General features: G+C 53.3%; 1 protein-coding gene across 7 annotated transcripts in view; it reads left to right on the top strand.

The window, feature by feature from the left end:
- The window catches only part of Utx (Utx histone demethylase), a 132,216-nt gene that overhangs the window by 56,039 nt on the left and 49,564 nt on the right, over positions 1-26,613 (top strand). The window contains exon 1 of one of the 7 annotated variants that reach the window (XM_075681707.1): positions 8,433-8,534. The exons of the other annotated variants lie outside the window; for them this stretch is intronic. The gene's annotated coding sequence lies outside the window, so the exon portion shown is untranslated. Of the gene's footprint in view, positions 1-8,432; positions 8,535-26,613 lie in introns of those variants that run through there. 7 annotated transcript variants of the gene reach the window in all.

Here is a 26,613-nt window from a genome sequence, read left to right on the forward strand (position 1 = left end):
GTACTCGCTAGTCGCCCCGGGTGGCTTCTGGGGAAGCGATGCTGCCTGAACAGAAAGTGAAGCATACGTACGTTTCTTCTGCTTCTTTTCCGTAAACGTGAACTGCTCTATGGGGTGCAGGCGTTGTTGCCTTGTGTCCCGTCTGCACGGCCGTGGATCGAAACGCGACAGAGATGGATTCATATGCGGCGTCCGAGCACTGGGTTTTTGGCCGCGAAGCACCTGCTGCGTCCGGCGGAGCGGGTTTCTTCCGACCGACGGTTGTTTGCCACAAATGACCGAATAGGCTCTCGCACCAAGATGGAACGAGTCAGTAGTCTCGCTGGATTGCGCCGGCGAGTCCGCAATTTGAGCAGCATGCGATGGGGGAGTGCGCGCATTGACGAAGTCGCGGCTCGATCGTGCGGCGAGGCATGCGACCGCGACGTCCGCTTCTCTGAGGCAATACACACATGCGAAGTTCCGTAAACAGGCTTCCCCGCATATCGTTGTCGAAGCTGAGGAACGCGTTTTGAACATTTCTCGGATGTTGCCGCAGATTGTGCTACCAGTCTTCGATTCACGGTCCTATAGATCCCGAGATGTGTCATTTCGGTTAGGTCGGACGAGTTGCGCGGAGAAACGCGCTTGCGGGTTTTGGGTGCATCGGGCTGTCGTCGGCTCCAGCCAGGAGTCGGCACTGAGCGTCACGTCCAGCCGTAACGAAAGTAGGATAATGAAGTAGCACTGCAGGATAAATCTATCCCTGCGCTTCACGGCTGACCTGCAGCCGAAAACGTGGACTCGGTACGCGAACGGGCGGACCGAACCGCCTGTTCATTCCGCGAAAGTGGTGAGTGTGACGTGACTCGTGGTGCATACGCCCAGCTCCGCCTTGCGCTGCGTCGCGTGTGAGCGTTAGTCCTGTACTTGTTTCTCGGAGCTCAAGCTCGGCAAGCCTTACGTCGAGCTTACGAAGCCGGTTACGACGGCGATAACGCTCGGCGACTGTTGAGACTGGAGTCTGGCTCGGCGGGATGAACCCCGCAACTCCCCTCTTTTTCTTCACTTACCGACGCTTTCAATCCTTGCGGTCGGACTGCCGCTGTATAAGCAGTGTGCGTCCCAGGTATACACCCCGGTTGCTCATCGCTCGTCGTTTCGCGTCCGCGTGGTGCCCGCCTTGCTGCAACCAGTTGCGGAGGAAAGCTCACGGTGTAAGCCTCCGTCCGATACGTCGATGAAAATGCAGACAACAAGGGAAGGGGCCGCTATTTGGGCGCGCCTCGGGGCGAGCGTGTTCGGTGGCCGCCGCGACTCCTCCCGTGTACCTACCTTGCCGCGTCGACGGGCGCGGCGGTCAGGCGCGGAGAGGCGTTGTTTTCGGCCGCACCGCAAGTCGATCCAGTTGGGACAGCGGCGCGCGTGCGCTTCGCCGCGTTGTGAGAGGCCACGCGTGCGGCTGGCCCGAGCCGCTTTCTGTCCAACCTGACGAACGTCCACGATTTCCCCTATCCTGCGCCAAGCGTGTCCGTCGAAAGACGCGCCTGTCAGAGAAAGCGAACTCCGTTTTCGGGCGTAAGGGTTCCCCTCGCGACAGCTTTATTCGGCTACGGGACTACTAACACTCGCTGGAGTGGCGAATGGCAGTTGAGGAGAACTTTAATTATACGAACGAAGTGCATGGAACTATAACGTTGGTATAGTCAACACAATGCCGCGTCCTGCTACTGCGCTGCGAGAGGCTGTGTACAGAACGACGCTATGCATTATTCATTCTGAGCTTCTGCAATTAATTGGCGTGCTCTCGAATAACGGATCCGGGGTGGGCTCTCTCTCCCTTTATATTTACGTGCCGTTCCGCCCAAATCAGATTGTTGATTACAATCGAAGCTCTGGCGTTGCTTTCCTCGTTTATAGGGCGTAAGCGCATCGACCGTACACTTGGATTGCAAATATGGCACGGTATCCTTTTCATTCAGTTGAGATGAACATCACACCGAAAACGCATGAACACATATGTATATACATATACATATAATGTGGGTGCGCATCCAACGCACATGTAGGGATCTGTGAAGCGAAGATTGCACGAAGCAGTTACATGCTACGAAACCGAAGCTGACCCAACAGACGCGCCAAATTCCGGTAAATAAGGCATACGAAGCTGCCATGTAATAATGGATTTACGTGCTCGAATGTGTTTATTTGTTACACTGAGCATTTGTTGCACTGGCAACTGGTACATCTGTATGGGTGGTACACATGTGGTCACACGTGAGCCGGTCTTCTGAGTGCCGTCCTGCGCGCGAGCAGTTCGGCCGGACAGCAGCAGCCGCCACGGCCAACAGATGCCGGTAGAGTTCGTAGAAGGCTTCGTTCTAAAATGGTTCCGCGCGTGTTGGTTCCAGCGTAACCACATGGAACATATGTGCTCCGTGGTCATGGCCCCTTGCGGCCGTAGCAAAGTCTTGACGAGGAGAAGGGAGCCGCGTATCTCGCTTTTTTTTACTGCGTCATCTTGACCTCCGCACGCGCACCAACCGGTGGTCCTCGGTGGCGATGAGGCTCTCCCGCGAAGCGTAACATGGCGAAATGGGCTGACTCATTACTACTATACGGGAGCCGGTCGGGCGTGACCGGCCCAGCCGGCGGCGATGTGCGTGCCCTTTTTTCGTCATCATCATCACCTGCTCTTGGAAAGAGGAAGGTTTGGAAGAACGCGCGCACAACACACACACACACGGCGCGCGCGCGCCCATCTGGTTCTGTCGCCGACAGTCGTCGTCGCGTAGCCGTGGCACCGCTGGACTCTTCTTTCTCCTTCCGGGCGGGGCGCGTTCCTTTCTTTTCTTCTTTTTTCTCGATCGCAGCGGCGCCCGGCGGTGACGATCATCGGCAGAATAACCGGTCTCTTGATCCTTTCTCCCCCTCCCGCCGGAGCACGAGGAATGCCCTATCGGCCCGATCCTGCTAGGCAGCGCTGCTATGCGCAGCCCCCTTGCGAATGCCCCCTTCCATTCCCTTGGGCCGACCGAAACGGCGAAAAAAAAAAAGGAGAGCGGGCCCCTTTTGTTTAGCGTGCGGGGCAACGCCCTCCTCCACTTCCTCCCCCCACACCCCCATCATCTGCCCCGATTCTCGCTCAGTTTGTTGCCGGTTTCCCAAACTCGGCTCCTCGCGCATCTGGCCACGTAAATGTAACTACCGCCTGCGTGGGCCTCGTTCTGGCACTCTCGTGGCTTGGGACGCTTTTAAGTAGAGAAAGAGAGAGAGAGAGAGAGAGTGTGTGCGAGTGGCTCAACCGTGCATGCAGGGCAACGAAGGCCTTTCGAGAAAGGAAACGAAAATAATAATCTCGTGTGCCGCGTGTTTCTGACCCCCGTAAGCCTTATTTTGAGATTGAGAGGAAGGGCTCTGTACGGCGATTCTGTCGTGTGCACGAGAGGCCTCCGATAAAATCTTGTTAGCGGCAGCGGGCAACAGCTGCGGGTATTCTTGTTTGTGCCAAGTTCTTATTGGGAGTAGCCGCGATGTCTGGCCTTGATGACTGGCGAAAATTCGAGTGGTTCTCTGCTGCGTAAGCGTAACGGATCTGACGGAGGCTTGCGGTAAGTGACCGCCGCCGCCGCGCTGTGAATTGAGGGATCGGTAAAGAGGCGCCATCTTCAGCATAGGGAGAAAGAGCGGCAATACTTCTTATAACCGACGGTGTATAGAGCCCGTTCACGACGTGTTCTTTTCCTGGTTGAGCTGGTGGAATGTGCTCCTGTCAGGCCGTGATCCCTCCAAGGGGTCGTAATGAATATGCAGATTGCGCCAACCACTTTCGTTTTAAAATTTACTTGCCAGGTTCTCCGATGCGAGCAACGTGTAACATTACCCACGACTATCACCGCGTACTTTGTGTGTGCGACAGCTGCGCTTCCAGAGACTGTTTTCTTTTTCTCATTATTTTATTGTAACTCTCTTGTCCCCCGTATTTATTTTGCTCCTCTCCGACTGGAGGAGATTATACATGTCGACGGCCCTTCCCCTTCTAATGAGTACATTAAACGATACTACTAGCAGCTGCTGGTTCTACTAGAGGTGTTGTTTACATAGCTATAGATCTGGACTGGATCTGGAGAATTGTGGACGAACAAACAGTCCTCGTGCTCGTTGTGTGTCTTCCGTTTCATGTTTCACTGAGTAGCCTTTTTGCCAAGCAACTCGTGCGGTTTGAATTAAGACAGCATCTCTCTTTATTCTAAATACCCGTGCCACACGGGCACAGAAAATGACATTAACTTGCTAATGCCTTAAATGCTAACGCGATTTGCATCGTGATGCCCCATGGGCAAACCTAATGTCATTTGCCTTAATGTCATTCGTTATCTAATGCGCTCGCCAGAACTCGTTTGACGGAGAAATGTGTACCTTCGACTCCATAGCTCGCGCAGTGTAATTGAAGTATTTGAAACACCATGTAAAACAATAATTTTCAACTACAATGCTGCTGTAAGAAGTTGTACTTGGTGAACTTCCCCAGGTCAGCGCTGGAACGGCTTCGACGGGCCAAGCGCCGTTCTGATCTTGGGCTTCGGATTTTGACTTGAAATGGCCGAACTTGCTATCGCCGGTCGCAACGTTGTAAAATACAGCAACAAACTCAAGCTATCGGCACTATAGTATGCTTGCTTTTGTGGTTCACTATTCATGAGAGCGCAAAGTTAACTTGTAAAGGCCTATTTACTTTTTATTCAGTACCTTAATGTAACTCATTTCAGAAGATGCTGTCATCGACATCAACGCATCAAATGTCATTTAATTTGGACGTGTGGCAGCTCCACCGAAAAAAAATGTCTTTAGGAGAGGGGAGTTCTTGAGTTAAGGCATTAAACGAATGCAATTTTCGCAAAGAGTTTTGCCCGCAGGGCGAAGCATTTAACGCGATAGAAAGGTTTAGCGTTCGGTCGAAGCTCCTCATACGGTCATTCAAAAATACGCGGAGGCGACATGGTGGTGGGTTTGCGACTCTGGGTGGCGTTCAAATCGGGAACCCTCCAGGCGTAGGGATGAGTACGTCCGTGAGTAGTAGCCAAAGAGGTTTATTTGCATATTGGAGAAAATACTCGGGATTCTAGTCAGAGCTCTCTAAAAGACCTCTCGAGTGTTGAGCTAGAGAGCTCAACACTCGAGAGGCCCTTTTTTAAAGCAGTTAATTTCACCTATTTCCATAGGCAGGGAAATTCTTTGACCTTGTTCCGGCTAATCAAAGAGGTCGCACTACCTTGCTGGACGCCGCCTCTGACGTCCAAACTTGGAACCCGCCTGCGTTGCAATAACAAGAAATTAGGGGGTCCACGCTGTTCCCGCGAAATTCGTCGACATTGGCTCAAGTAAAACTCTTGCTAGGGCTAGTTAGTTCATGCTTGAATTAGTAAAGGGAAGGCGCAGAAGACCCTTTACTAATTCAAGCATGAACCAACTAGCCCAAGCAAGAGTTTTACTTGAGCAAGGCGCATGTCCTGTCGTGTGTATTCTTCTTGAGTCCTGGTGGTTCTGCGCCTTGCCGCAATTTCAGTCGGCTCTCCGTGACGGTCGGCTTGTAACATTTTGAGGAGCCTGACCTTGACGGTCGTATATCGCTTTCATGGAATGCGGCGGTTGTCACCTCGAAGGGAGCTTGTTTGTTTGCCCGTCATTAGTCAGCGTCGGGCCCCGTCCTCGTCTAGGTGGGCGCTGGTGAAGTGGTCGCCTCCCGGGAAGCACACAAAGAATGACCATTGCCGTTTTGATGCGCACCAGCGGGCTTGGTCTCCCCGTCACCGTCTCACCGTCTCCCCGCGCGGGCCGCAGGCGCTCCTCCGTCAGTAGCGTGACCCCACGGCGGCGGTGCGAACGGATGTTGCTTACCATAGGGTTTAGCGGTAGTCAGGAGCATCGCGGCCATGTCTAGACAGTGACCTGTGCCAACGGGCAGAAGCGAGGCGTGTGTTGCAGTTCGCTGGCGAAGAGGGCGCGACGGCGCACCTCTTCCCTCTCGAATCATCCACGCCGCAGCGTATCCGTGGCCCGAGCGGAAATCGAGTTGTGCGTGGCCGCCCCGCCGTTTCACAATGGCGTGACGTCGCGTGACGCGTCACAGGTTCGTGGCGGATTTTCCTTCCCCGTAGGAATGATAGCGAAGGGGCCGGTTGTGGGTGCGAGAGGTTATCTCGGTATTGTTCGCGTTCGGAGTGGGAGCATTCCGAGGGAATGCGTGAACGCGAAGGGTTTGCGCGTCGTCGCAGCTATATATCTGTGTGGCGTTTCCGACGCGGCTTGTGAGTTTGGTGAGCCGTCGTATCTGTAATGAGATCCCTGGGACGTAGGGACTCCTGGAAAGAGAACACGTGGGACGTGTAATGTACGTGAAAGCGGCCAGCTGAACTTGCTTGCGAGCGCTGTTTTATTTACGTACACGTTCTTGTTAAAATAAACGAAACGCATAACAAAGTGAAGCGATACAAGCACGTGATATGATAGGTTCGCATAGCCGAAAGAATGGCGGTGTTTTAGATTACGGCAGCTTATCTTGTGGTCTCGAAGGAACATCATCTTGAGCTGACCTATACTACCACAAGGACACATCTGCTGCTAACGAGGACGCTTATTGAAACACAAACAAAATGGAGACAATATCGTATGGCTAGACTTTTAGCGCAGTGTATGTTGTTAGAAACAACCAGCCGCGCTGCTTAGCTTTAATGTATTTCCACACAATTTGCTCGCGTTCTGCGTTGCACTGGTCTCTCGCTGCACAAATGCTTGTTACTTCTGGTCGTTGCGGTGTGCCTCTAAAGACGGCGACGGTCGGGCTGCAGCTCGCTGAACCCGTGCATCCTCGGAAAGTGAGCGTAGCAGCGGTCGTTCGTGCGGAGCGGCCCAGTCGAAGGAGAAGCGAGAGCGGGGTCGACTTTTTCTTTTTTTCCCCCCCCTTCGGATATATGCGTCGGGACCGCATCATATGCCGTGCCGTCGTCGTAGCCGTCGACCGGATTTTTCGCGAGATGGCGGCCGCTTGTGGGGGGACCCTTCCCGTATGCGTCCTGGCGTTCGTGCGGGGGCCCCTTTGTGTGTACGTACTCGTCTGAGCGGAGCGAGGGTGCCCCTCCGAGATTGGGGGGGAGAGGGGGCCTTAAAGGGCCGCCACACGGAGAGAGAACGGAGGCACGGGAGGAGCGGGGGGGCCGGTTTTCTCCCTCTGGCTGACTGTGTTCCAGAAAAAAGAGAAAAGAAAGACCGCACGGGAGGGGAAGCGAACTTGGGGGTTGCCCCTCGGAAAGGGACCAAGAGTGGAGGGGAGAGAGAGAGCTTCCCCTCCGTGTTGGCGTCGGGCCGGCGACCGACGCCGCTCTGGTTGTTGTCCGTTTCCTGCGGCCGCCGCCGCTGCCGCTATGTTTCGTTCGCGTTGTGAAGCCGACAGCAGCAACGGTAGCACTCGCGACGGGATTGCTGCACGCGTCATCTGGGGCAGCCGACGGTCGGAGGAGTGTCTCTGCGGTGCGTCTGCCGGTCGTTTCGCCTCCGCTCTTGGCTTGTCGCTGCTGCGGTCCTGCTAGCAGCCTCCGGCCGTGTGGTGCTTTGTTCCTCTTCTGTCGGCTCCATCGGCGCTGCTCGCCTCGTACCCGAGTGCGTCCCGTCAGGCGGCCGTGGGCCGCTTGTGTGTTGCCGAGTGTTCGCGTACGACTAGCAGGCCGGGGCCATTTTGTCATCCGAGAGAGTGAAGCGCTGTGTTCGAGGTCACAGCGGTCGGGAGAGGCGAACAGCGGCCGTGCGGGACTGGCCCGGGAGCGTACGGAGGAGCCCCGAGGCGCACCCAGTGTGGAGCGAGCGACAGGAGAGAGGTCCCCGGTGACGTCCCCGCATTCCAGGTGGAATTCCTAACGTGGGACCCGCAGTCAACGGCCTTCCCCGGAGCGAGCGACGCCTGCGCGTGTAGTCGCACATCGGGCGCCGTTTCGATTGTTTACGTGCGGCGCTGCCGCACTGTGACGAAACCCTAGTGGGCGCCCGCGAGGAGTCTGCCGCCGCGAGGAATTACGGTGCGTTGAAGCTCGCGCCGTCATTTTCGGGGAATTCGTCGCATTGAGTCGTCGTCGGCGCTCCGAACCTTGCCGGGGCGGCCTTTCTCCCCTCGACGGTGCGAGGCCTTGGCGAGCGGAGGAAAGGGAGGTGCGGGACAGCTCATCGGCGCCCCTCGGGGAAGTCTTGGTGCGTGCGTGCGGGGCAGCGGATGTCCGGGGAACGAGCGTGTTCGCACTTGCGAGCGTGACGGCGCGTGGTGGTGGTAGTGGCGGTGGCAGTGCGTGCCGTGGTTGGGGCTGCGCTGTGGCTGGCTGTGTACGCGTACTCGGTGCTGAGCGCTCGTCGACCCTGTAGTGCGCGACGCCGGAGGATATACTCTCGGAACTAGTTTGGAAGGAGTCGCCGTCCCCTGTGCTGTGGCCGACAGTAGGATACGGCCCCCTCCCTCCCTTGACTGCGACGTCTACACCGGCAGCCCTCGCACGTGCTCCTGACGTCGACTGGTAAGTCTGAGGCCGGCGATGTCCTGTGTTGTTGAACCCACCCCAGGCGCTGGCGGACGACGGAGGAAGCGCGCGTCACGGGTGATTTTGTCGGATGCTTGTACAAGAAAAAAAAAAAGAAAAAACGCTGACCCACAGTGGAAGAATGTAACTAGGAAGCTTACCAGCAAGTGTGCGACCTGTATAGTAACATGGCAGCAAGGAACGTCAAACGCTATGTCAGAGGCTTGAGGCCATCTCATGGGTGGCGGCAATGGAAAAGAAACCTGCTGTGAGTGACTACTTAAGAGGAAAAAAACGAAATCGGGAAAGGGAATGATTTATAACTCATGTGGAAGCTCTTTACTTTCCGAAGCGAGGTCAGGATGCCATAGAACGTGTACTTACAAGGTGATGTACACAGAAAAAGAACCATGTGCTTCCTACGGTAAAGCTTGGGAAACGATGGAACATGTTTTATTAGAATATGAGGATAAATGTCCAACTTTCGGGTTAGGCTCCTCGGGCCTCCTTGAAAGCATTGTGTTCAGCGATAGCAAGGGGAAAGTAAACGTGTCTGAAATAGATTATTAGCAAGAGGCTATCGAAAATTTGGTGGCAGAAAAGTAGGGAAACTACAAACAACGTAGGCGTACGGAAACAAAGTTCCCAATAGTGGTTCAGAAAGTTGGATGACGGAAATTGTTTATTTTTTTCTTCTAAAGATAGGTACATTAGGCAAAATAATGAGAGCTTGGTGCAGCGCTTGTGACGAAAAGGGCAACGTGGGCGCGAGCGATTGATGCGTTAGGTATCAATCGGAAGATGCCCGATTGTGTCCTGATAATTGGTAATACCGGTTCTGACTCCCGCGAACGCCATTACCGCCCAAATTAGTATGTTCTTTTCCTGGTCTCCGAGCAATGGTCTCGCACTTCCTTCCTAGCTTGCATCTTTTGGATGCGATCGTAGTTTTTCTTTTTTTCCTGGGGAGCGAGGAATGACCTCGCGGTATGAAACCACACTTGTCTCGGTCCTTACGTTATCCCGGTTCGCTCGCACCTTCTACGTATGCCGTTTTCGTCCAGGCCACTTTCGCACACTTCCGAAACGCGGGCTTCGCGTTACTCGACGCAAATTCCCGTTTGATCGCCGCCGCTCCTCCTCGCGTTACGTCTCCGGCGCAAAACACACGACGGTAATTATCTGCGACGACTCCTCGCAGCTCCTGTTTCGTTTCGGCGCGACGGTTTTTTGCAGGCTTTATAGCCCGGCGACATTTTCACGGCCACCCATTGTCTGTCGCAGCGAGAGGCTGCGCTTGGGGGCGCGGTTGTCGCGCATTGTGTACTACATCTGCAACTCTTGTTTTCGTCCTGGGGCCCCCGTTGTGTACACCTGCGACCTTCAACGCACTGGACGCGAACGTGTTTGAAACGCGTCCGTTGCGCAGTCGGGGCCTTGAGAGCCGACGACTCTGTGTCGTCGTGTCATTTTCTCTTTGCGGTCGTCGTTCAGTCTGTGCGATTACAGTCCGCAGATCACGAACCAACAAGCCCAAATTTCCACTACCTCCGGAGTTAAAAAAAAAAAAAAAAAGTTATGGGGTTTTACGTGTCAAGACCACTTTCTGATTATGGGGCACGCCGTAGTGAAGGACTCCGAAAACTTTGATCACGTGAAGTTCTTTAACGTGCACTTAAATATAAGTACACGGGTGTTTTCGCATTTCGCCTCCATTGAAATGCGGCCGGGTTTCGATCCCGCGACCTCGTGCTCAGCAGCCCAACACCATAGCCACAGAGCAACCACGGTGGGTCACTACCTCGGGAATGTTTTTCCCAGCTGCGACATCATTGCTGTTCGCCGGCGAGCGTTGTTGTCGTCGATGTTTTAATAAACAGTGCCCGCTCCCAAACGGTCGCTGTTTTCTTCTCGGGGCATAGTGTTCGCACCAACCGAACTCGATTTCGGCATGTCGTCCTTGTTCGAGGTCAAGTGCGAGGTCAACTGTGCGAAGGTTGCTTTTTCGACTTGTACCGTGGTGGATCGAGCGCGCGTTCTTTCGCCCAGTGATGCAAAGTACGCGAGAAAGAAAAACCGTGATCTCGGGGCATTTCATGGCCGGGAATTTCGCTCGTTGCCCACTGAATACACGGTCATAGCCGACACCTGGGGTCCGTTCACCTGCTTTGTCTAGGTAGCGATCTGTAGCGAATGTGGGGGCCGCGCGGAGGGGACCTGTTGAACGAATTCGCTGAAAAAAAGACCAGCCAGTCACGAATAAGAGAAGCAGAGGGAGTATGGGAATGTCGGCAAATTCTAGTGCAGGGACATGCGTTGACGGCACCCCGTGCGGCCGTGCCTCCACTGAAGAATGTGTTTTAACAACATTCAACTTAACAATAACATCCCCAAAAATGGTAGTGTACAGCGCTCTCGGTACACGAGTACCAGAGGTGGGCAAAATTAATTTGCAGCCCTCCGCTGCAGCGTCTGTCCTAGTCCGTTGTCGTTGTGGGGCGTTGACACCTTCAGCACCGGGGGGGGGGGGGGGGGGGGGACTGCCATCTCAATACGCCGGAAAGGAGAAATCGGTTTTATTGGCATCTATTGCACTAAGTTTGGTTAAGAGACTGTTGGTAGCGAATTTTTTATTTAGGCGGTCAGGCACTGAACATGTTCAAAATCACAAATTTTTAGAAAACGAAACTATAAAGTTTACAGCTATGTGACACGCAATGAATATATATATATATTCTGTGAATTTAATCTAACAGTACATAAAAAGCGGAAAAATTTAGTTAATTTATATCTTACGTTAATTTATTACCGCGTTTACGAAGTTCTTGCAAACGTCTTACTCGCATATCAGTGATGTACTTGAGAGCATTTGAGTTTGTCTATTTAGATGTACTATTAGATGCATTTGCAGTAATGTGATGTCACTTTTCATTGCCGAGTTATACTTGATAGTTTCGTTTTCTGAAAACTTGCGATTTTCAACAGTATTCACACACACACACACAAAAAAAAAAATTGGCTGCTTCAACTAAAAATCCGCTTCCAACAGTCAAAATATTTGAACTTTCCCTTTTAAACCCACCAGGTATAATCAAATCTTGTGCAGCGGCTACCGAGAAAAACTATTTCTCCCTTCTCGTGTACTTAGATAGGAGCCTCCGACAAGTGCACCTCACCAGACCACATAGCAAATTTTGGTCATACGATGGAAGTTGCTAGTGCGCTCTAGGGAGCGTTCCACCACGAGAATTTTTCAAATCGGTTCATTAATAGCTGAGGTAGAAATACTTCGGTACCGCGAACCCATGATGTCTTAATCATTTCAGGAGGCGAGCGTCACCTTAGACACTCTCTCCACTGACGCCGTCGAGACTCCGCAAGCGAAATTCCATCCCTGCGTTCTCCCATACAGGAGCTCGAGGATTGCGTGATGCGTACGTCACAGGCCCCGCCTTCATTTGTTTTTTTCTCCTCGCTTTCTTGCGGCTCAGCGCATTTGCGCGACGGCGTCGCACGCGAACTGTTGTAATTGTCTCGTTTCGCTCAGCGCACGTTCTTGTGCGTTGTGCACGAGGACACCTGACTAGCGGTATAAGTAAGTACGTAAGTAAGTACTACGCTAATACTGAGGGCAGACGCAAGCGGATCACAGAGCATGGTCTCGCGCTGGAACACGGTAGAAAGTTACATAGTTCCAGTGTCGGCGCGCGCGACTGCTCGACGTGGGAACAAGCCGGCGAAACGGAAGCACATCTGTCTTGCTGCGGCGCAGAGTAAAGCAAAAAATGCGCTGACATTCGGTTTGTGTGTTTTATAGTTTCTCTAAACTTTAATTCGTCGATTGAAGCAAGAGGTAAACACAAATGACAGATGTTGCCTCGAATAATTCTCGAAGTCGCGTGTCACTGTGAGCCACGTCCGACCACAGACACTCGTATACGTAGGCACACTTGCACGTATACGTCAACCCTACGGCTGGGAGCGCGGCACCCGCGATGAGAAGGGCAAACGGCGTTCGGTTTGAGATTTCGGCCCTTTTCCGCGGCGCGTAGCGACGTAATACTTAGCGGACACGATCGTTAGCGCGCATTGTATGCACGGTGCCTGTCAGCTCTAAATGGCCACACCTGCCTGGTGAGGGACCCTTCACTATACCAGCGCTTTTCCGTATCCCCATGGACCAGACTCTGAGCTGTTTTGTGTCCCTCTCCGAGACCTTAGAAATGTACGTACGCAACACACGCGAATGTGACCCGCATTCCTGGCGTTCCTCGTGGGAGATAGCCCCCCCTCCCCCACGCGCGCAGGTGCTTCCGCCCTTTAAATCGGACGAAGCAGCCGGTTCCACACGTTCAGTCCTACACCGTAGCACAGGGAGCCTGACGCCGTCGATGTAGCGCACCGGTGCCGTCTCTGGTATCCGCGCGACCTTGCCGCGCCGAGAAGAGGAAAGCGAGCGGCAAGGAAAACAAGCACTCAGCGGGGCGAGTCCACGGCGGCGTTGCGCGAGCGTCGAACGCGGCCGTCCCTCCTGCTCGCGAGATTCTTTTGACGCGCTGCCAGCTTCGGGGGCACTGTCGTCGCCTGCCGACGCGAGTGACGCTTCCTCGTCGGCGGAGGGGGTCGGGTCGCTCGGGCACGCATCCATTTCCAAGCGGCGTGCAAGCGAGGCTTTTGTTTTCTTTTCCTCCCGTTACATTCTTTGAAAGCGGGGCCGCCTTATTCCGCGAGGCACGCCGATTATCTCTCTCTCTCTCTCCCGCTGCTCACCGGGAAAAGTTGCGCGGGGGGCGCGGCGCAACTCGGCTTCGTCGAAGAAGGTTGCTCGGGGATAGCCGAGCTTCAATCGAGCCAAGGCTCGCGGCAAGGTTGCGGCGCGGTAACGGTGCCTTCTGTGCAGCCGAAGTCAGATGCATTCGCCTGCTTGGTTTGTTTTCCTTCGCGGTGCGCGGCGGTTCTCGCGAAGGAATACAGCCGAAGTCAAATGAATGAGGCCTGTGACTGCAGTGCGGTGCGGCTTTTCCAGGGTGTGTGTGCTTACGTAATGCGGCTTAGGATAATACACGATTGTGGCCGCGTGCAGCGCTTGGATCTCCGCAGTTTGAACGCAGTCGTCGTTGCGAAGCGAAGGCGTGGAGAGTCTTCTGTGCTGCCTGTTTCCCTTCGTGAGAGCCGCTGAGGTCGTACGGCAGAGCCTGTTCTGGAAAGCGTCAGCATTTTCGTTTGGTTAGGTGTGTTTGCTGTCCTACAGTTCTTGCTCGCACTCTGAAGGAAACTGCGGCGGAATCGGCGGATTTGTCCTAAATATTGTAGAGGGAGTCGATGGACGTACCTTGTGTATCATTATGCATTTATTTTTAAATGTCTCGAGGACAATCTTGCGGAACCATTTCCAAGGTTGTCGCGGCGCTGTTAGATTGAAGACAGAAAACGGCGGTAACGATTGTTTAATGTTCGTCGCTCTTGTAGTCCCCCTCGAGGCTATGGCAACACTAAAGCCGAGTTTGCCTGTGCAATTTCGTATTCCACCGTGCCCTGGGTACCAGAACGGAACAGTTCGTCCAGACAGGCAGACAGACAGACAGACAGACAAGAAACTTTAATTGGTCCTAAGGGACTACGTTGTCGTAGTCGCGGGCCGCACCTGCGCCGGAAGACCGTGATCTTCAGCCCTGTCGCAGGCCCTTTGGACAGCCCTCCATCATCCATGGTTAGGGCCGATTTACCCTCGAGCCGCCCTTTGCCGCAAGCCGCACCACACGCTTGCGGTCGCGCGAAAAATTGCACGTATCCAGCACTTGTGCACAAATTACCATTTACGCTGTGTGTGTGCACAGTGTATACCTTGCACATTGTAAACCGAAATGTGTGCACAAGTGTTTGATACGTGCAATCTATCGCGCGACCGCACTCGTGTGGTGCGGCTTGCGGCGATGGGCGGCTCGAGCTTAAATCGGCCCTAACTGTTGTTGCGACGCCGGTTACTCGAACCTCAACCGGCGTTACTGTGTGGTAGCGTGGCGTTGTTGGCAGGCAGCAGGCGTCCGGTAGACCATGGCGACCAGGCTGGGTGGGGCGAGACGATTTCTAGTGCGAAACTTGCACTGTTTATTCTATGGTTGGTGAAGGGTATGAAAGAAGAGAATACTAAAGAAAATACATTGCGGGGCCGCTTAAGTAGGTCCGCTAATATCGTAGGCGGGATTTTGCTCACGTCAACGTCACGTGACATGCACTGAGTCCGTTCGGTGATGGGCGGCTGCTTCCTCTCTCCTCGGCGACGTTTCACGTGCTTGCCTCTGCTGGCGGCAACGCGTGGGTCCAGTTTGGTTCGCGGAAAGGAGTCTCCCCTTGAGTCGTGTACAGTTCGCGGAAGGCGGCCCTCTCTCCTCCTGTCAAGCACACACACAAAGGGGCCCGTAATCACTACGGGGCGCCCGCCAGACCGGCAGCCTCTCGAGGCACCCATAGCAAATTAGGGATCCATCCTCCGTTTCGATTAGGCATGAAATTTCGATCATCCGTTTTGCACGGGGCGTTACACGCCAATCGTAGCACTGTGGGCTACCTGTCGTACTTTGCGAAATGCGAAGGTTGTGGGTTCGGTCCCCACCTGCGGCAAGTTTTTCATCCACTTTCATTTCAATTAATTAATCGTTCCTTTATTTCATTTATTAAACGCAAGTAATTTCCCCTATATTGTCCTTGGCGTCATTGTTTGTTGGCTTCTTGTGATATGACTGATAAAAAAATCGGGCCCCTCGGTTAATCCCCTCCCCTCTCGTAGTTCAGTAGCTTTCGGCACGAACGGTGAAATGTGGGCTGCATATATAACTCGTCATCGCACAGCAGCAGTCTATGCTTAAATACACTGCAGAACAGATACGTCTCTTAGAAATTTCCGATAACTCCTGCCGAACGTCTTAAGGCCAGAATACATGGAGCGAACTTTCACGACGAAGTTCGGGCGGCAGAAAATCTGCCACGCCGCGACGCCGTATGTTCGTCGGGCTGCGCTACATGGAGCGAAGACACGGCGGCCGCCGCCGGTGAGTCGCTGCGTTGTTATCGGCGTGGCTAGGCAGTTTAATTCGCGCTAAGCCACTACTTCAAATATAGACGAGGCAAATGCGCTGTAGTGAAACACATAAAACAAAAAAAAAACAACTTTAACGACAACTATTATCGCTTTTGAATTGCGGAACCCCCTAAAAACGCGTAATATTTTGTTTAGAAATGATTTCTAATGTTTTTTATGTGTTTGAGACATTCATGTGCCGATGTAGTTTAAAGAAAGCGGCGATGCTATGCGTTGTGTCAACACTGGGCGGGTAAACAACTTTCGCCTTTGTAACTCCGCGGTTCTGTTCTGTGGCTCAACGCGCGCGCGGCCGAAGCAAGCAGACCCGAATGTAGCGCACGTGAGCTTGTCTAACCATGGCTGTTATTAACTTAGTAACCGCTTTGGATGCCATGAATACGAAAAGCGGGAGACCGGCGTGAACGATAGAGCGGGATCGGGATACACGGACAAGCGGGGAAGCCTAGCCGGAAGTCGGGGCGGATAGTGAGACCTGATTGGCTCTCTTTGGGGCGCCGCTCGTTTGCCGCTTCCGGTATCGTCGCCGCCCGACGAACTTTTCTGCGCCAGCTGGATCGGCGGCGAACGACGTTTTCTTCGCCGCCGCGCGTCGCGCGTACGCCGCCGGGCGTCAAACGCCGACTATTCGTCGCATATTCGCTCCATGTATTCTGGCCTTTATAGTCTCAGTTCACGAAAACGTAATCTCCCCCCCTCCCCCCCATATATATATTATTATCTAAGCTGTCGACCACTGTCCCGTCCCTTGATAAGCCGCCCTTTTACTTACAGGCCGTGTGTTATCTTTTCTACACATTATACGGCCTGTACTTCGTAGCAATCTCAGTTTCCTGACTCCCCGTTTTGTCAGTCACACAATGGCGAATATCTCGTGATCTCTCACTTCAGTGTGAGCGCTGTCGGTCGAAGCCATTCGCTTCGGTAGCCGCCTCCAGCGCTGGCGAAGGTCACAGCTGTTGTCCTTATCAGGAGGCACCAAAGCAGAGTGGAGCGGGAACGCAGCTAATCGATACCGTGGAGAATTGTTTTCCTCTCTCTTTGTTCGCTTTGGTCTTCTTTTTTTCTCCTCTTTCTCACAATGATCAGGCGCCCCTGTAAGCCCAGGATAAGTAAGAAAGGTGTTGAACTTTCGAGCACAATGCTTATTTCCCGGTTAGCGAGGGTCGTTTATCCGTCTTTTTTTTTTTTTTTTTTTTTTTGCGGAAACTGTAATGTTAGAATAGCTGTAATCGTGTTTCGAATGGGTATAAGGACCTCCTTGCTTAGAGGGCAGCATCAGATGCATCGTGGCGGATGCCGGTGGCTCAGTCCATTTTGCGAGGCTGTGTTGTAGTCATTGCTGTCGGTGGTGGCATCAGCGCTTGCCGGTTTATAATACCCTTCTTTTTGTACTTCTAAAATTTCGTCGACTTTCTTGATCGCATTTCGATACTTGCTGTTTTCCAATGGAAACGAAGCTACAGGTATTCTTCGGAGCAAGTTCACTTTGCCCTTTCATTTCGTTTCGGAGGGAATCACGTCAGTAGTCAATGGCTTTTAACGAACGGCCACGATGTGACCTTTGGCAACGTCATCTCGACATCTGTGAGGTATGCGACCTTCAGCGTCGTCAGGGGTTCTCCCTTTCTGCCGATCGACCGGTATTCTTGGAATTTTTCGCAGCGCGTTAAATGTAATCGAACGCTCGTACGCGTGTTCCGTACTTTGTTCGGTGAGGAACGCAAGCGGAGCAGAAACGAAAGCTTATTTCGTGCGCACTCGTCGGGTATCGTGCGACTTCAGGTGAGAGAGCGCGGTTTGTTATAGGGTTGTTGAAAACCTTGTACACAGAGAGGCGGCGAAGTTGGCGTCGGCCCCGTTGCTTTTCGTTTGCAGGATACTATCCAAGTTTGTAAGGTGATCGTCAATGTTTTGTCCTACTTGGATGAATCATTGCGGAGATATTTAGCTTCGCCTGCCTGTCGAGCTCCACACCCGCCTTTCAATTCTTGACAAATTTCTCGCGATCTGCACAAATTTCTCGCGACAGATAACTTTTTGTTTTTGTTCGTCACAGCTTGTTCTAGGTTCTCCCGTGTCCTTTATTTCTTCTTCGGGTACCGGTATACTGTACGTTGGTATAACCGGCATGTGCCGGTTAATACCGATATATACCGAAAATGCGGAATCCTAGTTATACTTCGGTCTTGAGGGTACATTGCAATAAAATAAAGTAAGGCACATGCTGCTACGATCGGTCAGTGGGGGCAGCGCCCTTCGAGCATCTCCTGCTTTCCTTCGACGAATCAGCCTTGCGAAGCTCACAGAGCGTCCGACGAGCCAGCGGCAGCAACAAGGCTAGACACGTTTGACGGCTACGGGGTTGACGTCGGGGCCACTTGGTCGCGGCTCCCCCGACGCTGGGGCCAAGAAACTCCAGGAAAATGGCGCTCTACGCCGCTGAACTCTTTCACAGCCGCTGCTAGCCGCCAGAGCCGACCGACAGACGAACCAGCCAAATTCCTGGGCCATTCCAGGAGCCAAGACGCGCCAGTTGTGTCAAACTTGGCGCCCTCTGTCTGCGAGTGTCCCCTCCTTTCTCTGGGACAGTGAACCGGATGTGCCTGAGGGGGAATTTCTCCGATTGTGTTCAGTGTTGTGAACAAAGGCGCCGGAGTGATTGTGCGCACTTTGGACGCTCTGGTTCGAGGAAGGTGCGACCGCAGATTTCCCTGGCCTAGGGAACTGAAAATGACAGAGGGGATTTTTAAGCGCTCTTCTTTCGGCTCCTCTGGTGTGCTCTGCCAGAAAGATGTAGCTCATGCTTCGAAAGCGACGTACTGTGCTCCGTGCAACGGCCAGTACGAACATACCTTGTTGTGTAAATTACTTCGCCTCTCCTACGTAAATAAACCCGCTGTACCGCTTCTCCTCCATCCTCTCGACCTCGTAATCGTCAGTAAAGGAACAGCCCCTCGTGAAGAAGGTTCGGACGACGGCGCGGGCCCGCTAAGCCTCCCTGCGACGCCCCGGTTGCGTTGGTCCGGCTACCCGTTACGAGTCGCACCGGCGGCGTAGGCTAGTGAGCGACCCTCGGTGTGACGCCAGACTCCGAGGCCACGACCCCCGAATCCTACAGTGCTGACTATAGGAATGTGTGTTTGTTGTTTGTTTGTTTGTTTGTTTCCCAAGTCATTCTTTGGCCGATTCAGCCGTAGTCCACCAACGTAGCCCGGCAAAACATCGGGACAACTGCTCCTCGCGATTCGGGATGGTAGGCGTGCGCGGCTGCTCTCCCCGCCTGCCGCGCTGCGGGGGGGGGGGGGGTGGGTGGAGGGAGGAATGCTCGACGCGGGGAGGGCGCGTCTCACGGACGCCGGGCGAAAGTGGGGTGTGTGCGCGCGCGCCGGTGTTGCGTCACTTGCTCGCTCTCGCGGCTGCTTGACCTGGTTCGCGTCGTGACCTTGGCAGGGGCAGAGGGCCGGCGTTGGCGGCCGCCGCGGACCGGGGCGCTTGCTTGCTCGAGGCGCCGTGTTTTCCCGAGTGAAAGCGACTTTGAGGGGGGGGGGGGGAACATTCGTGCAGACCTGTGCTCGCGTGGCCTGTTACGCGTGTTCATGTGTGGCTTCCGCGGGAATTTTGCATAGCCGGAGTAGCTGGACATTGCGTTTAGATGTACCGTTATTCTATATTTTTACATTTTCTTTTCAATACCTCCGGACCGCATAATCACCGAGTCTTCGAGAGATAAACAAAATTAGGCAGATTGAACGCGCATCTTGGAACGTGAAGGGAAGATTTCGTGAAGCGGGTAATCAGGCGCTGTAAATTAGGCCATTTCGGTCCTGCGTGTTTGGTTCGTAAATGAAACCTGCGCACAATGGCTCTCGCGCAGCCTTGCTACGCAATGCAGCACACGCGGCGATCAACTCGGGGAGCTAGCCGCCTTTGGCACTATAGAAGTACATACTGGTGATTCTGGCCTAATGTCTAGAGCATCGGGCTGCTGTGCTGGAGTGCCGAGGTTTAATCCCACTATCGAGTACGTAGTTTAGTTATTTCTATTATTATTTTCATTGTGTGAGCAGCTAGTTGGCTAGACAACAGCAACGGCCATGGTCAGGAAAGTCCGCAAAGAAAGCTTTAATCGAGCTCTAAAATGTTTTGCCCCCCGTATGTTCGCCTATATGCTACTACTAATGCAAGGGCGGAAGGGAGAGAGAGAGAGAGAGAGAGACCTTAGAGGACGATTTGGGGGAAAGAGTAGGGGAGGGCGGGGCATGCGGAATACTCTATGGTTGCTTATTCACGTAAATGAGTGAATTCAGCGAAAAATCCAACGAAGCGACAGCCCCAACTTAGTTCTTTTACAATCGTTCGTTCATTCGCGTGGCTGTTGGGTGCCAAACGCTCCTCGGCGCAGCTGGCGTGTCCGGTGGCCACTTTTGTGTTGAGAGGTGGACGCAGTGCACCCTGTACGTGGCAAAACCAGACGCCATGCGCCCGGAAGCGATGCAAGTCGTCCGTATTGTCAGTTCACGCGGCTCCCTCGAGTTAACGCGATATAGTTGTCTTTTTCAAGTTTTGGACCGATCGTCGGGCCTGTTTTCACGCACCAAGCCTACAAGGGGGGGGGGGCGGAGTTCCCGAGAGCGGTACAGTTAAAGAGGTGCGTGTATGTCTCGCCTGTGCGTTTCCGGTGACCTTCGACGGGGCGTTACTGCGCGGGCACGCAGGTTATGGGCGACGCACGTCATCTTGTATGCCGGAAGCGGCTTCGCAATGCAACGCGCGGTCGAGCACGAAGCGAGCAGTCAATCTCTCTTCGTCAATGCGCCGTGCAGCTCCTTCGAAGGAGGAGGACGGGGCCGCGGTCTTGGCAGCCGTCGTCTCTGGCATCCATTGCTCAACGCGCCTAAGGAAACGGGTCGTCTGTCGTCCTGTGTACGCGTGACTGTCTTACCCGCCTGGCTCGCCTGGTTTTCTGTGACGACGCATCAGCTGGCTCAGTACCCCGACTATGTTACGCTTTGTTTCTGTTACCTTGATGTTTGGTTGACATCCGCGCAACTCGGAGTGAATGAACGAGAGCTACAGAACGAGACACGACGAAACAGGAGGCCGAGGCTGGGTGAGGCTAAACTTCCGTTTATTTGCGTGACGCCTGTGAACTCATTGTAAACAAGGAATTGACGTTTCTCTGTCTGTCTGTCGACACGTGTCGGAGGAGGTGGTTTACTTTCTCTCTCTTTCTTTTTTGTTCGCGAACCAAGTAATATAATAACACTTATAGCATTCGCGTTCTAAATAGTTGCGAGTTTAGAAACATCAAGTCATATACCGTTCTGCTAGATTCAAGGACACGTAAAATAACCTTGATATGGCCGAAGTTTGCCGGAGGCTTCGAATATACGGCGCCATGACCAGTATGTTGTCGCGTTATAACCAAAAAAGTTAGGTGCCGCTTCGCGTACTCATTCCTACTAATGTGCTCACACTCTCGTTCCCGCTCATAATCCCCAACGCTCACTGGCGTTCAAAGCCGCGCTTACATTCTCACTGTACCGGCACCCACTGACGCTCATAGTCGCATCCATTCCTGCTCACCGCGCTCTCACACGCACACTCGCGTCCTCCTACACTATCTCGACACTCGGCCCCTTGTTCACGCTCGCATCCACCCTTAATCACCGGCATGCAGCTCCCCTCCCTGGGAGTTCGAATGCCCAACGCAGCGAAATCAGCGCGAATCTCCCAACTGAGTTGTAAGGGCAGCGAGAGGGTTCCGCTTTCTCAAGCAGCGAGAGCGCCTGCTGCCGCCGCCGCCCGTTCTCAGCGCGCGTTGGTTTGGCTCCCGTACGCATGTACCGTAGTACGTGCAGCCGGCTACGTGCCGCTACGCACGGGACCGCACTTGCCATCATCGTGCGCTCACCGCACGCGGCGCCTACGCGTCCTCCTCCTCCTCCGCTGTGCGTGCTCCCGTTCCGGCACGAGATAGCATCGATCGGCAGAGGCCACGACGAGAGGCGACATCGTCGCGGCTTTAAAAACGCTGGCCACGGCGGCCTGCGCAGGTTGCCCCACGCCGAAGGTATTGTTCTGTCCGGCGCGCGTACAAGCGTATCCGGGTCATATTCCGCTCCGACGCTTCCCCGTGTGTCCTGCACTCTCGCGTGGAAAGAGAAATAAATTGCGTTCCGCTCCTGAATACGAAGTCGCGAGTCCGAATGCCGGCCGCATTGCTAAGTTTAAGATGGTCAAAATTAATCTGGAGGCTTGCACCTCGCACAACAAACTGCACTCTCCGTAGACGTCGTGCGGAAAGTGTAGTCTGAATATAGTCTGACCTCGTGCGCTCATCGATCGTGCCGTGCGTGACGTGTAGGACGTTTTACGGCGTCGTCGGTGACGTGAGTGAAGCGTTGCCACAACGTTTTCGCTTGCGCCGAGAGCCGCAACAACCGTAGACGCAGAGCGGTTGCGGTGAGTATACGTAAGCAATAACGGCGGATAACCGGCACGAAACAACTGCCGCAAGGACGCTCTACGGGTCGCACTGCGAATGTGTGTGTGTGTGTGTGTGTGTGTGTGTGCCACGGGGATTTCTGTAGTCGTCGCCGGGTCGCCTACGGCACTTCCATCAGAATACTGGTGCCGGATTTAGATGCGGAAGAGGATAGGGAGGGGACGATGCGGTCTCGAGGAAAAAAAAGTTTAAGCGTGGCCGATCAGCGTCGACGACCGAGAGCGGGTCCACCGGCGAATTCATTCGTGCACGTGGCGTGACCGCTGGCGTCGGATCGTGAATCGCACGCGCTGCTTGCACATTCGTCCGTGCCCGCGTTTCTGTAGCCGTCCCGGTGGAAAGCTTCTCGGCGACCTCGTGGGTACAGTGTACTCTAGTACAGTGCATTCTAGTTCACTGCACCCGTGGGCCCGTCGTTTCGTGAAAAGGTTGCGCACGTGCTGTAGAGCTCCTGGTGGGCAGGCAAGGCACATTGTTTCGTACCAAAATTGAGGTCTGGTGGCGCGATCGCTGGGTGGCCACGGGAATGATGTTTAGTTACGCGGATTTATCTGTCGTTCTGGCCTCTAGCTCCATACGTTAATTGTGCCGTTATTTAACGCGCGTTAACTTTATATAAGTTTAACAAAGCCAGGTGGTGTCCGAATCAAACACCGCGAGTGTCGGTAACGGGAGCATGTCTTGCTTTCGTTTACTGCAAGCGCCGGAAGCGCTATGAAGCCGGAAAGACGGTCATGGCCGCCATGTTTTAGACGTAATGTATTGTAGCGTTTCTAGCGCAATACTTTGTTGAATATGATCACTTTTCAAAGTGGCAAAGCCATTTGAAGGCAGAAGGAGGACATTTAGGCAAAACTAAGTGCTGACCATCTTTAATTTCCCATGTTGGCCGTAATCAGCATACTTGCGCATCCAGTTGATGATGATGATTTATTGGCATCCTCTTTTAAACAGGGCGGTGACAAATAGTCACCTAGCCTGCTTCGAGTTAATCAGGTATGCTAATCATGCTTTTCAATGTAGCACGTTCTTTTTTTTTAATTTTTAATACGTCACCCGCTGTGGTAGCTTAACGGCTATGGTGTTGCTCGGCCAAGCACGAGGTCGCGGGATCAAATCCCGTCCGCGGCAGCCGGATTTCCATGGGGGCGAAATGCAAAAAGCGACCGTGTCCCGTGCTCTTGGGGGCGCGCTAAAGAACCCCTAGTCGTCAGAATTTCGAGGGCGAATCAGAGGGCTCCTATTTCTTTTATCAGCAAAAATAAGGTACATACAGGTAATTACAAATAAACGTACTATTATTCTACGTACCTTATACTATATTTTCACATAGTCCCCACACCGGTTCAGACCATTTGTCCCATCGCATCACTAAATTTGAGATGCCCCTGTGCTAAAATCCGTCCGGCTGACTGTGGAACCACCGTCGGACGGCTGTCTTGGCTTCATCGTTGCACGTGAATCGCTGTCCTGCCAGGAACTTCTTCAGCGCACCGAACACGTGGAAGTTACTAGGGGCGATGTCTCTGTGGATTTCGACGGGTGTTCGTCCCTTGCTCCATAAAAAACGAATCGCACTTCGTTGCTCGTACGCCGTTACAACGCCGTGGACGTGCGAATCACAACCGCCATCTTCAACAACTCGCAGCAGCGCCGTGCCGCCGATATACCGGCAGATAAGGCCGGGCCGGTCCAAGAAAAATCCAACGCTGAGGGTGGATATGTTGAATTCTTATATACAGCCGTAATTTGGCTAAAAGAATAGAGGCAAAGACTTTCTGATTCTCCCTCGTATTCCGGAGTCCCCCACTACGGTGTGCCTCATAATGCAATCGTGGTTCTGGCACGTCAAAACCCCGAAATTCAATTCAGTTTGCATACATCTCCTTACCCCTGTATTCAAGAACGCAACTTAAGTTGAAGCACATGCTTGACTTAATTTCAATGACGCCTGTCGTGAATGCGGTGGAGGAAATGCAATGAGCGTTCTGGGGGACATTCACGTCAAGCGTCATTCAGATTAGGTAAAGCATGGGCTTCAGCTTAAGTTGCTTTCTTGAATATGGCGTTTCTTTTTTCACTTCCTCAGAACTTGCTCAAACCTTGCGTTTCGCTACCTATGTCTGTAACGGATCTCGTCGTATCATCTATGATGGCGGGATGAATGGATGAATGGCGGCTGCACCCTTTGTAGCGGGCGGCGGCTGGCGCCACCTAGCCTTTTGCTCCCCATCCTATTTTTTTTCTTTATATACCCTTCTCCTTAAACTAGTTGTCACTCTCCTCCTCCCGCCAAAATAAATATCTAAAATAGTATGGAAAGCATTAGCTCCCCGATTTATGGTATTATGTCTCCACCAATCCTCTAGCCTCCCCTTCGTTACTCTTCACTGCCTTTTTTTTTTTTTTCACCAGTATATTAAACGTATTCTGCTTGACTGCTGACCGGTTAATGCTTCCGTCCACATTTAAGTCCAAACGCTTCTGGAAAGTGTACGCTATCTACGTGTCTCACTGGCAAAATATTAATGTTACCTCCCGTGATGATGATGATGATGTGGCCAACCCTTTGTGTCGGGTGGACGTGGCAACCACGCCCAAGCCAGAGTGACGCTCTACTGCCTCAAAGCAGGCACAGGTAGGAAGCAGAAAGAACACTAAAACCCGTAGACAACAATACTAGCGCCCTCTTTAGTAATTTTCGGCGCAAACTCTGCATGGACAGGCACACGCTGCGCTGAAATCGAGAGCCCTTGCTCATTGACACCTCGTGTCAAACAGCCCTTAACTTGAAGTTAAACACCAGCGTTCGCCAATAGTGCCCCCCTACGCGTCGTTCGAATGCAGAGGCTGGGATGCGTTCCCTGTAGTAACCTCCGATTAGCTGGACGCGTGGACTCGGGCCGACGCCAGTGATCCGGAAATGCGTTGCGTGCCTCTAAAGCCGACGATATGCCGGGGACGCGCATTCTAGCGGCTATACGCCGCCCAGCAGTGTGATTAAGCGTGATCGCCTCTGCGCGCCCTCGTTCGCGGTCCGTGGGAAACGCGATGGTCCGCAGTGTCTTCCTCCTCGCTGTACTGCGACCTCTGTTCTTGGGCCCCCACGCAGGAGCTGGTGAAAGAAGGCTGTGGGGGCTGCAGGGAGACGATCGCTTCCCCCACCCTGCGTTTCTCCCCCTACAGACCGGGCCGTCTCTGCCGGAACGCACTTGTATTTCTCGACCCCCCCCCCCCCCCGCCTACCATTATTCACCCTCCTTCTCCTTCCGTTCTCGTCTTGTGTGCTTCCTTGTGAAGGCGGCGCTCCGTCATCTCCCGTTTCCGTCACAGCTCGACGAGGGAGTTTCACTCTTTCATTTGAGTGCTTTCTTTCATTTGAGTGCTCGCTGCCACAGCACCGTTGGTGCACACACACAGTGGGCGCTTGCGGCTGTAGCATTTTAACCGCTGCGCTAGCGCTGTGATGACTAATCGAACATTATGTACCTGCAGGCCCTACATGTACACTCTCGTATCTGTCGCTTGGGGCGAGCGAACGCGACTTGCCGTTACTGACCGCCCTCCGGTGTACAGGCGCGGTATACACCAGCTCACCGTTCTGCAGATCAATCCTTGCCGAACTGTCGAAGTGTACGATGTTCTCTCTCTGCAATGAAGAACTTCAGAGTGCCGCAGTAGTGCAGCGTGGGGAGGGGTAACCGACAACGTAGATGGCTGCAACTTATCAGAGGGACATTCGTATATACCGCGCTATTCATTTACGTGCTCATTTGTGGACCGTCTGTCGAACGTTAGTGTGTTTCATTGCCGTTACGCCAGGTAGTGACCCTCCGAAAGCGCTTGTGTGCTTTCCAGTGTTGGAAGGAGCTTTGTAGTGTGTGTAACAGGCCACTCTTATCATATTTTTTTCTGTCTCTCCGTTCTTGTAACTCTTTCTCGTCGGCTATCTTTTCTGTATCAGGTGCTTCGCGTTCCCTGGTGACTGCTGTGTGACCGCTCTTCCTTCTCCCTCCTTTCTTTTGGATTGCGTTGCATTAGCACAAGCACACACACACACACTGGCGGACACACAACAAATAATATACGTTTTGATGGTGGACGAGAAGTCGCGTCTCCGTAACACACACACACACACACACACACACACACACACACACACACACACACACACACACACACACACACACACACACACACACACACACACACACACACACACACACATATATATATATATATATATTAGTGCTGGGTAAGATGTCGCTGTGTGGTTAGATAATTGTTCGGACAGTGCATTTCGGGGGCTTTACAGGCGCTTGTCGTGAAGACGCACGCGAAAGACAACAGCGCCGTTTAGCTAGCTACTTATGCGAAGAAAGAAACAAGTGAGTCGGTCATATTGTTGAGCCGTACCGTAGCCTCTCACCTTGAGACTCGTTCTGGATTGGGGGTCGGGGCAGTTT

The sequence above is a fragment of the Dermacentor variabilis genome, chromosome 2, assembly GCF_050947875.1.
Source record: "Dermacentor variabilis isolate Ectoservices chromosome 2, ASM5094787v1, whole genome shotgun sequence".
NCBI lineage: Eukaryota > Metazoa > Arthropoda > Arachnida > Ixodida > Ixodidae > Dermacentor > Dermacentor variabilis.